At 48.6% G+C, this 14,240-nt stretch overlaps 1 protein-coding gene across 1 annotated transcript in view; it reads right to left on the bottom strand.

Annotated features, from left to right (window-relative positions):
* The window catches only part of LOC125947311 (kunitz-type serine protease inhibitor PILP-3-like), a 39,583-nt gene that overhangs the window by 20,263 nt on the left and 5,080 nt on the right, over positions 1-14,240 (bottom strand). The window lies entirely within an intron of this gene.

The raw sequence follows: 14,240 nt of genomic DNA, 5'->3' as shown, positions 1-14,240 counted from the left end.
ACCTACGACCGCATTAAGACTGGCTGTTTCTGGCCTGGCCTGTCTACTAGTGTTGCCAAGTACGTCAGTTCGTGTGCGTCATGCCAACATCGAAAACGTTTGACCTCTCTTCCCGCCGACCCTATACAACCATTGCCGTGCCCGTCCGTTGCCTTTGAATTCGTGGGCATCGACTTATACAGACTCCTTCCGCTTACACCCGCGGGTCACCGCTGGATTGTCACCGCCGTGGACCATCTCACTCGCTACGCTGAGACGGCAGCTCTTCCTTCTGGTGCGGCCTCTGAGGTCGCCGAGTTTATCCTGCAAGCCATTGTCTTGCGCCACGGTGCGCCTCGTGTTCTTCTAAGTTACCGTGGCAAGACATTTCTTTCCCATGTTCTTGCTGAAGTCCTGCAAGTCTCAAACACCATTCATAAGACCACCTCTGCGTACCATCCCCAGATCAGTTGGTCTTACCGAGCATTTCCATCGAAATCTGTCCGACATGATCTCCATGTATGTGAAACCCGACCACACAAACTGGGACACTATACTTCCTTTCGTCACGTTTGCATATAATACTGCCGTTCAACGCACCACAAACTACAGCCCCTTTTTCCTAGCGTACGGCCATGCACCGTCTTTTGTTTTGGACACCACCTTTCTGTCTACGCCTTCTGTTCCATCCACATCTCTACCAGAGGAGTTCGCCGCCCGCGTCGCCCACTGCCGCGAAATTGCGCGCGTCCACACCGCGACCATTCAGGACAAGAAGAAAGTCCGTTGTGATGCGACCCGTCGTGTCATTTCGTTCCGACCAGGCGACCAAGTGCTCCTGTGGACACCTGTTTGAGTGCCAAAGGGCTCTGTGAAAAAAATTCCCAGGTATCGCGGCCCATATACCGTGCTTGAAAGAACATCTGCCGTGAACTATCGCGTCGCTCCTGTTAGCTCGGTTACTGACCGCCGTTGTCGCAGCACTGAAATTGTTCACGTCTCTCGCCTGAAGCCGTATCTTCGGCGTTCCGACCGTTTCTGACTCGCTGCCTTACCGGCCGCTTTTGTGAGGGGGGGGGGGGGGGGGAGTTAGTTTGAGCGCTAACTGTGCAGTTCATCATCGTCTTCATGTGTACATAACCATCCTCATAATCATCATCATTTCGTCGGGTTGGTGTGCGTGGGCTCTCTCGCGCTGTGTGACAATTGAAGAGCTCTGCTTTCGCCCCGGGCGTCGTCGCACAATATATATATATATATATATATATATATATATATATATATATATATATATATATATATAAGAAAGCAACATAGCACGGGAGAAACAGGCAGCTGCCCTCACTCCCACTAAACGTAAAACCATAAATGCTCCAACTGAAACCGGAGAAACGAGACCCAAGCTGGTTAAGACGCTCCAAGAGCGACTGGGGGAATTTGGGCAGGAAACCGAAGCAAGACTCGAACAGATGGAAACTACACTCGAACAATTGGAAACGAGACTCGAGCAAAAAATCGAGACCAAGATAGAGGAGCTCGGGAAGGCAGTATTACAAGTACAACATGATACAACGTATTTGACATGATAACATGTCAAATGGCTGAACTTGAGGCAAAAATACCAATATGGGGATCGCAAACAAGTGGGTGGAGACCCGTTAAAACGGCCATATCAAGCCGTATAGTAGAACCCCGACACCCACTGAGGGATAGGAAAACCTGTAACGCCACCATGGACAGACGAGACAGATATACCATTTGGCATTAGAAATGCAGAGGATACGATAGAAAAATGCACATTCTACTGCAACATATTAGACATAAAGAAGGCCCGGATATCATAACGGAACACGCGGTCTGGCAAAATGATCAGGATACAAGCCATTTGGCAGTGCCGAAAGGGACACGAAGGCACTAACGACCTTAGTAAAGCGAAATCACGCGGTCGTGCAGCACAACACGGAAGTTAAAAAATTGATAACATTCTGTTAGAACTCATGCCCACGCGGAAAACGAAAGATGCTTCGTATTAAACGTTTAGAGTAACCCAAAATACAGACAACACAAATTCCGAGCGCTATTTCGAAGAACCCTAGCCACAGCGGGCACTCGAGCGCTAGTCATCGGCGGTGATTTTAACGCTCAGCACGCGTCATGGGGCTATAAATTTGAAGCACATGAAAGGTAGGAATCTCTGGCTGGACGCGCAACAAGAAGGTTTAACCCTCGTAACCGACCCCTTGGCTCCCACGAGAAGAGGTACAAGCGTTTACGCGGACACCACGCCAAATTTAACATTCACCCAAAACATAAGGGACACGCAGTGGACAAACACGCAACACGACTTGGGGAGCGATCACAATATAGTAGAAATAACGGTAAGGGCGGGGCCACGCAAGAATAAGGGCAAACAACTTACATTGGTCGATTGGGACCAATTTAAGACAATAAGAGAGGGTGCTTACGAGACAACACAAGATATTGAGGAATGGACCGAATAGTTGAAGAAAGACATGGCGGCAGCCACGCAAAAGGTTCCGCCGGAAGCACAGTTAGAAAACGCGGACAATAGATTCCTACAGATGTGGGAAGCTAAAGACGGAATACAAAGAAGGCGGACAAAGCAAAGACACAACATGACACTTAAAAGAGGGATAGCCAGATTAAACAGGGACATAGAACAACATGCCCAACAATTAAGCAGACAACAGTGGGAAGAAAAATGTAACGACATTGACAATCAGCTAGGAATGACAAAAACATAGAACATCCTGAGATACTTACTAGACCCGGATGAAACTAAGTGTGCACAGAAACAAAATATAACTAGATTAATACAAGCATACGCGGGATCGGAACAGGGCTTCCCTAAGGAAATCGAGAAAAGATACATCTCACAGGCGACACCTGTCACACACTCAGACTACACCGGAAAGGTAAACGACGAATTAGACCAAGAAATCGGTGAGGCAGAAGTCAGAGCAGCCCTACAGAAACTCAACACTACGTCGGCACTCGGACTAGACAGCATAACAAACAAAACGCTAAGAAATTTAGACGATAAGTCTATAACCAAGCTAACAGAATACATTAACGGATGCTGGGAACCCGGGCGAATTCCGCAGCAATGGAAGACGACACAAAACGTGTTAATACCCAAACCAGGAAAACGTCTGTAGATGGAAAACTTGAGACCCATATCTCTCACGTCCTGCTTGAGAAAACTCATGGAGAACGTTATTCTACCGTGGATAACTAATTACCTCGAAGACGGGGACGTGCTTCCACCCACGATAGTGGGCTTCAGGAGAAATCTCTCTACGCAGGACGCCATGCTGCAACTCAATGTACGACTACGTTCGCAACTTCCTAACGGTAGGAAGGCAAAGATCTTGATAGGAGACCTAGGCCGGTATTTTGTAGCGATTCCCTATGACTTTTTCTATACTAGTCTTATCATCCACCGCTCACGGCCGGCTGATCCCGCTAATAACGCGAGCGCACCGTCGCTGTGACCACTGACAAAGCGCGATAAGCGCGAAAAGGCATTAGCACCGGAAAGGCATCGCTACAAAATACCGGCACTATTTTCGAACGAGATCGCGATAGGTAGCGCAGGAACGCCACAAGATTCGATAATATCCCCGATGTTATTTAATCTAGCACTAATCGGGCTATCGGCTAAGTTGCAGGAAATCGAGGGACTCGATCATACCTTATACGTGAATGACATCGCCTTATGGTAAGGAAAGGAAAGGACGGACAAATAGAACAGACGCTTCAAACAGTGATCGAAACAATCAAACGATACCTAGAAGGGACAGGGTTAGCTTGCTCGGCAGAGAAATCGGAACTGTTATGGTACAGACCGACTCGCAGAGGTCGCAAGCCAAGCAACTACAAAAGAGATTGCGATTATGACGAGTAAATACAATTAATTTGAAAGGGTCTGAAGGCGAGCTCGTTGGTATACATTCATGGTGTAAAAAACAGCGTTAAATAAAAACAGCGCTGTTCTTCCTTCTGTCTGTGTGTTAAAACTTTTTTTTAATACCATAACTACAATTAAGAACAGCCGACGGAAAGGCCATACCCAAGGTCGACAAAATCAGGGTACTGGGGGATGCTCATTGAGGCCAAGGGCAATAACGGACAAACCCTAAGAAGATTGGAGGGAACGGTATCGCAAACTACGACTCTAATTAAGAAAATAACCGCCAGACACAGGTGGATGAAAGCGAACACAATTAGGCTAATACAGGCCTTCGTTATAAGCAGAATCGTATATGTAGCGCCGTACCTAAAATGGTACTCCGCGGAAAAGATCAAATTAGAATGACTCATTAGAAAAAAAATCACAGCATATCCACGGGGTGAATGATGATGAGTGGGCGAAGCTCCGGAGGGAATCATCGGATCTCCCGCTTAAGGGGACGCTAGCACAAACGCGTTAGAAACGTGCAGTACTCTCTAGTAAGGGGGAGCGGCCACAGCGTCTTACGCAGCCATTTACACATGCCGGAACGTGCACCGCGTTTGCCGACGCCATCACATGACTGCTGAGAGAGTATACCCCCGTATTCATAAACGCTCCTCGACTTGAACTTGACTTGCCACCGCCTTGGGCAGCGCGTTCGAAACGCGTTGAAGGTAAGGCGGAGAGGCCACAGCGTCTTACACCAGCTTCTTACACGGGCCGTAACGCGCTAGCACAAACGCGTTAGAAACGCGCTAGAAACGCGGCCTTTCGTTAATGTTGAGTATTTATTGCCATCGTGGTGCGTGTGTCTATGTGCGCTTCGTGGCGTAGTGGGCTAACGACGCGCGCTCGGAAGCGAGGGGTCCCTGGTTCGATTCCGCGCTACGGACACAACTTCGGAATATTTTAACACGAAAGTGTTTTATGCCGGGGTCCACCAAGACTTCAGTGACGTATTTCCGTCACGGAAATACGTCAGCTTACAATGTACACGAACATAATACAAAGAAAGAAACCAGAAGAAAAAGTTCCACAAACATGCAAAATTTGGGAATCGAACCCACGACCTCTCGGTCCGCGACGATAGATTGCCGAGCGTTTAACCCATCGCGCCACAAACGCATTTGCAGAGAGCTACACAGACGCGCCTTATATATCTAACACTCCTCCGTGTACCCGCGCTCTTGCTCGGGGCGGTGCCGCCGCCTACGAGCAGAAAAGAGAAGTACTGCATTATGACACTAACGCGCACCGACAGTGAACGCTTCGGTGGTGTCAGCACTACGACTATAGTGCCTAGAATATACTTACTAGTGTGCCGACCGCCGGGCGTTTCTAATGGGAGACGCTGGCACCGCCGGTGATGCCTTCCGCCGGAGGCCACCAGACGGCGACACTGTTTGGGACCGTGCTAACCGAGCGGCGCATCGCGCGTCGCTTGCGCTTCGGATGCACTTTGGATGCGCGTTCGTAAGCGCTTGTCATCATAAATGCTCATGGTCATCGACGTTGGTAGTCGTGATGGAGGAGACGTGCCACCAGGCGTCAGCATGGTTGCATCAACGCCTAAGGGCGCTTTAGCCACAAAACACCAATAGACATTATATATCAATGTGCAATAAACATTACACTACTTCTGTGAAGACACGTTTCACTTTCGTGTTCTATACCGATTCCTATATAAGAGGGATCAACCACATTTTTTTTTCTAATTTTTCTCAGACTGGTTACACACTACTACTACTACGACGGGGACGGAACGGGTGCCGCTATAAGGAGATTCGCTCCTAAAATATACAAACAAGCCATAGGATTACCGTTGTGTACCAGCACGGACAGACTGAAAATTAGGTCTACAAGATACAATCGACGAGCTCAGAAGCGCAACAAACAGCATAATACGAACGCCTTTCTAACACTAAAGCAGGCAGATACATCCTAGAAAGACTAGGCATAGGATACGACACACAGCACGGGATGAAGATGGACATCCCAAAGGAGATGAAGGAAACGAAGATAATACCCCCATGCCAAAAAACATGCACCGCGAACACAACAAAAACAGAAGAGAGAGTAGGGCGAAAGAAATACAAAAGAAATTTGGCAACGATAAGGACATATATAGTTTTCGTGGATGCGGCAAGATAGAAGCCTAGACCTGGGTTTACGGCAGCCGTAAGCGATGCCGAGAAACACTGTAAAACGTGTATCACGACGCGCATCTCAAACAACGAGACAGCGGAACAGGTAACTATAGCGCTCGCAGTAGTCCAAACTAATGTAGCCGTGATAGTCAGCGGTTCCTAGAAAGCAATAATGAACTTTGCCAACGGCCGAATCTCCCCGGAGGCACTACGAATCCTGCTTGCAGGAAGCCAATCATGCAAAAGAAAGACATACATAACATGGACACCCGTTCGCACCCTCGCTTTACCGGAGGACATCAATAACAGGTCGGCAGACGACGCGGCTCGAGGGCTTACAGAGCGAGCCGTGGTCGTGGGCAACGCCCTGGCATCCTCCGGACCCAACGGCGAGGCAGATAAGGGGGAATGGGAAGATAGAATTACCAGGTATAACGACATCTCATCCAAAACTGAACACCTCATCCAAAACTGAACAAAAACAGTATGTCGAATGGCGGCAGTTACAAACTAGAACGTATCCGAATCCTGCGCTCTCGCACATTATATACCCGGATATATGCCCGACGGACAAATGCAAGAAATGCGAATTCAGAGCCACTCTGGAACATATGTTATGGGGATGTCGAGGGATAAATAATTGTAACGGGGACGCAGCTTCTATCGAAAGCCCCCGCGCGCTCTGGGAGACCGCGTTGCTCAGCCCCGTCCTCCACGATCAACTGTCCAGCGGGCCGAGGATGCCGCCAGGATCTGGCCGTCACCTAGGCGGGACCTTTAGCCCGTCCCAACAACTCGCAGGACTTACAATAAAGTTATTTATCCTCTTAATTTAGAATAGATAATTGAGAGACCGGGTATTACTTGCAGTAGGCGTGACCACACTGCGGCTCGGGAGCCACGTCGGCTTCTCACGGCTCCAAGTGTGGCACGCGACTCTCTTGCATTTGTACCGTCCCTCTCCCCTCCCCCTCCCTACCTTTTTTGTTGCTCAAGAAGACAAGCGCACGCAGGGAGCCAAATTTCAAGGTGCTTGCTTTACGAACGGGGAAGCACAATGCAAAAGTACAGCGAGCATTCACCTTGACCACCAGGTTTGTCGGACGAAATAACAATAACTTGCCCCTTTTCACTGCGGCTTTCGACTAAAAAGATAATTTTTTATGTTTTGTTTTGCACGCGCTTGTATTGCACACACTTGTATTGCCTCACAAGTGTCGGTGCCGTCAGCCGTTGTAGGTGTGACCGCAAAAGAACCGTCTCGCGCAAGTGAAGGAAAACGGCGGGAAAGGTTAAGAATAGAGTGTACTAGAATACGGTCGAGTGGGACGAGCAGCTGGGGCGCCGCACGCTTTGCAGTGAGGCGCCCGATGTAGAAAAATACTGGGGCGGGGCTGCGATCGAAGTGGACTGGGCCGCATCAAGGTCGCGCCGTTGCAAACTGCTGGCGCGACAGCTCGACAGGGTCATTCGTACTACTTTGCGCGCTGATATTAGCGTTCAGACGGCTCAAATGGTGTTCATAATCTTTAATCTTTCTTCTCACATTCGCCTTTTCGCTGACGATTGTGTCATTTATCGCCCAATCCTCACTAGTACCGACAACCACGCATTGCAAGATGATCTTTACAAAGTTACCACTTGGTGCAACATGTACCTAATGTCACTGAACACTACAAAGACTTTAATAGTGCCTTTTCATCGACGGAAACTTCACCATACCCCCAAGTACGTTCTCTGCAATTCGGAAATATCTTCTGTGGAGTCATGCAAGTACCTTGGCATTACACTTTCAAATAGCCTTTCTTGGTCCTCTCATATTGCGAACATCACTAACGATGCCAATCGCGCACTTGGTTACTTCCGCCGCAACTTGCACTTTGTACCCCCACCTTAAAATTACTAACTTATATAACTTTTGTCAGACCTAAGCTAGAATACGCATGCCCTGTCTGGGACCCACACCAAACCTCCCTTTCTAACACTCTAGAAGCAGTTCAAAATCGTGCAGCCCGTTTTCTTTATTCTGATTATTCATACCGCACTAGTGTCTCTCAACTAAAATTAAAAGCAGGAATTTCCAGTCTAGATATAAGGCGTCATGATTTTAGACTGTGTTTTTATCACAAATTTTATCATTCTCCTCCTAGTACTTCAGCCATCATTCCAGTGCACCGTCAATCTTACCGATTACATCACGAAAAATCTGTGTACCCTCCGCCAGCCCGGACCACTGCGCACCTACATTCGTTCTTTGTGAAGACTGCCCGGGACTGGAATGACCTTTCCGCTGACGTCGTGCACCACTCCAATCCACATCATTTCAAGGCTGCCACTGAGCCCACATTTTGCTGAAGCGATCACCCATCCCTCATGTAATACACCACACCGGGGCCTTTGAGGTAATAATAATAATAATAATAATAATAATAATAATAATAATAATAATAATAATAATAATAATAATAATAATAATAATAATAATAATAATAATTGCATATCATTTGTATTTATGCCTTAAGAATTCCTTGCTTTCTCTTCTGTATTTTTATTTTTTACTGCCACTCGGTGATGCGCTTGCATTGCAGCCGCAGTGTCGGCTTTCATTCCACTATGTTATTGTACGGTTCCCTTTGGACAACAAATATTTTTCTCGTTCTGCAAGCAGCATGTATCTCTCGTGTGTATTGTTGCGCATATAGTTTTCCGCCAGTAGGTCTTGCGAAATGCCGACGGAGAAACAAATGTAACCTTCCTGCTTGCAGCTTCAAACAAGTATACATGTAGCATATCTGCCCCATCCGGCGCCTTGTACTCAGATTAATGGGAAGCATTGCTATAGATAAAAATAGTAAACTGCAGCGCAACATTCCATTCAAGTTTCCGCCTTCCTCACGTAACAGAATGCGGAGTAATTGGTACGGGGTCATTTATTGCGGTAGGACCTCGAGCGCCGAAAACAGTTTTAGTTAGTCATTCTATTGACACGTATACTGTTTATCTTTCACGGGCGACCGCTTTTCACCGGCTAACAAATGTTAAACGTTATCGCTAGGCACAGGACGCGCCTGCATGTATAGGAAGATTCTCGAACGTTATCGATGCTTCTATTCGTTGTCTGTTGTCACCAACGCTCATGTAATCTGATTGTATGAGCAGTGCGAATTGTCTAGAACTTTCTGGAAGACACGCGGGTACCAGGGATTAATCTGGAACCTTCGATGACACATGTATAAAAGTCGACGCGTTTCGTCGCTGTTCAGATTTTCTACGATCGCCGATTGTGTTCACCGCTATCGTTTACCTTCGAGTGCAACTTGCTTTTGTGGGCGCAGGTTCGCCCAATAAAGCCCGTTTCGTCATTCACAGTTTTGCGACTGTTTTCTTCGCCGTCACTACTACGTGACACTATATGCTCATCTTTGGCCGTATAAGCCGTACGAGGATATGTTTTTCCCTGCCAATACTTCAAAAAAAGAAAAGAAAAAAAGAAGGAAAGAAAGAAAGCTGGCGTGGTAGCCTAATTAGTGGCTATATAGTGGATACGTGGTTGGGCGGCTAAACTGCATGGAAGTCGCGGGCACAATCCAGGTCGCGGAATTCGACGGGACCGAAATGGAAAAATAATCGTGTACTTCTATTTAGGTGCGCGTTAAAGAAGCCCATGTGGTGAAAACTAAACCTCGTACTCATATCGTGGTTTTGCCACGTAGACCCAAGAATTTATTCAAATTAAGAAAGAGAGAGAAAAGCATGTGGCTGCGTTCTTCGGCTTTTTTCTAGGAATGTAAACAAAATAGTTTTAAATTATTCTCGAGTCTGATTACCGAGAAATACATGTTACGCTTATCCTATATTTCATACATAAATGCTATGCCGTTCGTTGAAGATAAATGACCTGTTGCGTTCGTTGAAGATAAGTGTGGTACCACATGGGGCACTCAGTTTTAATATGTTGCAAACATGGTGAGACTGTCAAAAAACGTTTCCCTTGCCTGAATCAAGTTAGCAGATTTACAGGCTGCCCCCAAACGGGGGCGTTTATATTGAATGGCAGCTAGGAACTTGTTAAGCAGGACTTATTAACACCCGCGCGCAACATTGTTAACCTCTGCTCAACATCCACGACTCCCGGCAGCACAATCATTCGGAATAACAGTCCTCACTTGCATTGGTCACTCACCTTAGAGACTTCAATGGTGCTGTTATGCGTTACATTTGAACGTCGTATGAGCGTCGTTCAGTATATCAATAACAATTGCGTAAATATATATACATACATCATCATCATCATCAGTCTATATTTTATGTCCACTGGAGGACGAAGGCCTCTCCCTGCGATCTCCAATTACCCCTGTCTTGTGCTAGCGAATTCCAACTTGCGGCTGAAAATTTCCTAACTTCATCACCCCATCTGGTTTTCTGCCGACCTCGACTGCGCTTCCCTTCTCTTGGTATCCATTCTGTAACCCTAATGGCCCATCAATTATCCATCCTACGATTACATGGCGTGCCTAGCTCCATTTTCTCCGCTTAATGTCAACTATATATATATATATATATACATACTGTAAGGAAGAAGAAGTACGCCGTGCAGAGCTCCGCAGCTGGATTGCCAGCGCTACTGAAGTGGGGCTAGGGCTCGACGCTGTTCCTGGTGCGTGGTCGGCGTCTTTCTTGTCGTATTGAGCCGCAAAGTTTTTCGGCAATCACAGATATGGCGGCACCTGTGTCAATGAGGGCAAGCACAGAGACACCTTCAACAGCGACATCAATAACGTTGGGCGGCGAAAGAAGAGGGCTTGAGCGTTGCGACGATGACGCAGTTCTTGCCTCGGGAACAGCGCCACTTAGTTTTCCGTGTCAGCGGTAGAGGGACGTCGACGCATCGGGGAGAGCGAGCGACGACGAGGAGAAGGAGAACGGCGGTCAGAAACTGGCCGATGGCTTGGGCGGGGAAGGGGTAAATCGTGGTCTGGAGCGTAAGACAATGGATGGTCGTACGATGCTGTGCGTGGGTCGTCGCGTGGATGAAGTGGACGGCGGCGGCACAGGCGTGCAACGTGTCCGGGAATACCACACGAATAGCAGATGGGCCGATTGTCCACTGTGCGCCAAGGATTTACTCGATGCACCGGAGGTCGTGGGGGCGTGGAGGTAAAAACAGGGCTAGGCATCGGAGATGGAGCCCGGAACGTCGGTGGGCGTGGTCGTGCGACGGCGTCGGCGTAAGTCAATGGGGTGGTGAGTTGAGGCGCCCGCTCCAGAGGAAGAACCTCGGACACTTGTTCTTCTATAACGTGTCGTAGGGTCGGACTAAGGGACGAACTTCACTCCAGCGGGTTGTTGGAGATAAGGGAGAGCTGGCGAGCAACTTCTTCCCTGACGAATGCCTTGATCTGCGAGAGGAGGGTGGAATCTGGAAAAGGAGAGGTCAAGCCGGACAACGATTCCTGATGGGGATTAGGGCGGCGGGTGAGGAGGCGTTGACGGCGTAGCTCGTCATAGCTTTGGCATAGTTCAATGACTTGGGCAACCGTAGAGGGGTTCTTTGAAATCAGCATTTGAAACGCGTCCTCGTCGATGCCCTTCAGTATTTGTTTGATTTTATTGCCCTCAGGCATAGATGCATCGACGCGTTTGCAGAGATCTATGACATCTTCAATGTAGCTGGTAAAGGTCTCACCAGGCTGCTGAGCGCGCGACTGCAGACGCTGTTCGGCACGAAGCTTTTGAACAGCAGGACGGCCGAAGACCTCGCTGAACTTTGTCTTGAACACGGTCCAGCTTGGGACTTCGCTTTCGTGGTTTCGAAACCACAAGTGGGCAATTCCGGTGAGGTAAAATGGGACAGTGGTCAATTTCGTGATGTCATCCCATTTGTTGTTGCGACTCACGCGTTCGTATGATGACAGCCAGTCATCAACGTCGTGGTCATCACTGCCGCTAAAGATGGGAGGGTCCCGCTGAAGGAGTGTGCCGGGGCATACGGAGGACTGGGGAGCAGCTGGTGGTAAGCTCGTGGCGCTTGCGGAGGTCATGGTAGCAGGGAGAATCCGGCTGCGCAATTCCAGGATGACAGAAGACCCACCAAACCTCCACCAAATATGACAAAGAAGTCTGGCACGGCTGTGGACGACACGAAGGACGCCGACAGGAAGACACAACTGCGTAGGCTTAGCCAGGCGCACCAGGAACAGCGTCGAGCCCGAGCCCCACTTCAGTAGCGCTGGCAATCCGGCTGCGGAGCTCTGCACGGCGCACTTCTTCTTCCTTACAATACTTAATATACAACTTTATATATATATATATATATATATATATATATATATATATATATATATATATATAAGATGGTTCTGCCTGCGATGAATATTATTTTTGCGAATGAGAGTTTTCTGCGCAGTATTCACTAATAAGTGGGTTTGTTACTGCAAACACGTGCGCTTATTCCGGTCGGGAGTTCTCACTTTTTCAATTAGTACTGTATTTAGAATATGTGTGATTTTTTTCCTTACACAAATATCGTGAATATATAAGTCTATGTAACCTTTGATTTAATTACCTAGAAATACATTCGCCATTTTTCGCGCCACGCAGTTGATAAACCTGGTTTATTTCACTATAATATTGTTTTCTTCGATCATTGTCCCTGATCAATATCTACCAATAAGAAGCGCGCATAAAATGACACGATATCAATAATAAAATGTTCTTACGTAGCTTGTTGCAGAGATACCAGTTAATTTTAGAAGACAGCGGTAAAAACAGCAGTTCACTTAGCTAAAACTACATTTGGTACCAGCCGTCAAGAGTCATGGGCGCACCAACGCAACTAAAACATAAAAAGATGTACTGCACAGACGTTCTGCGAGAAAAACAGGGCTTCCGCCAGTGTCCGCGTAACGAACGCGCGCTCGCTAGCAGACGACGCGCTTGACAACGAAAGCAAAATTGAAGACGTCGCGCTGTATAATCCATGCCTCAAATATATATGCTTGGCAAAATGGTGTAAACATATTTTGCAGTTGAAATAAGACACTATTTTAAGAGCGTATTATGCGCAATCGGCCTCGGCGCCCGCAGCGAAAGTACGTTGAATATGCCGCGGAGTGCGTCTCCGCTCCAATCCAGTTCGCTCGCATCGCCCTCGCATAATTTTTCCACACGCGGCGCCTCAGCGGGAGAGCGCCGTTCGGCCCACTCGACCATTGTCTAGTACACTCTAGTTAAGAATACACCGCTGGGGAAACATATGAGGCGCGCGCCCGTAACAAGTGACGGGACCACCCAATCAGGAGTGGGCACGCGCTGGGGGAAGGGTAAGCGAAGGATGGGCCTCGCGAGCGTTACGTACGTCGGGTCTCCTTTTCAGTGGCGGCTTCAGACTACTCGAGGCCTCGACTGAAGCAGCTTCTACTGGCGATCCACCGCGACCCGAGGGTGGCAGATGGCAAGGGACCCAAGCTGCTCCCCGAGCCTCTTCTCTTTCCTCTTTACCTCCTGCTCCCCCTCTCCCCTACGACGCTGCGCCGTGCTCCCTGATGGGCTGCAGAATTAGGCAGTCTATCTTATTCCTAATAAACAACAGTAGTAGTTTTCAGTGCACGATAGGCCATGGCCGCTGGCTCGGCAAACGGATGGGAAAGCAAAGCGTTGTTCGGTCGGCGGCGGAACAGGCCGCTTTCGACGAGAAATGGCATGTACACACTAGCGGCAAAGCGCGCGCGGTGCGCCACCGGTGGCAAAACGCAGCTGCAGCAGAGCGGCCACACCAACCGGCGGCGCGCCGCTGCGGCAGTCACGTGACAGCATAGACTCTTCTCCCCTTCTCGAACTATCCATCAGCTCCGTCCGGGAGTAGACCCCTTTCTCTCCCACTTTGCTCTCCCTGTTGGCGCTGAGCCGCGCTCCCTCAAAGGCTGCAGAAGATAGCGTCCACCTTTCCCTGTCCACACGAACCACTTATGGCCGTACACACTAGCGGCAAAACGCGCGCGGCGCGCCGCCGGCAGCAAAACGCAGCAGCGGCAGGGCGGCCACACCAACCGGCGGCGCGCCGCTGCGGCAATCACGTGACATGCTAGACTCCTCTCCCCTTCTCGAACTATCCGGGAGCAGACGCGTGCAGATGATAG

The sequence above is a fragment of the Dermacentor silvarum genome, chromosome 8 (assembly GCF_013339745.2).
Source record: "Dermacentor silvarum isolate Dsil-2018 chromosome 8, BIME_Dsil_1.4, whole genome shotgun sequence".
In the NCBI taxonomy this organism is placed as follows: Eukaryota; Metazoa; Arthropoda; class Arachnida; order Ixodida; family Ixodidae; genus Dermacentor; species Dermacentor silvarum.
Note: the sequence above shows the minus strand (reverse complement) of the source record. Positions and strands in the feature narration are given on the sequence as shown.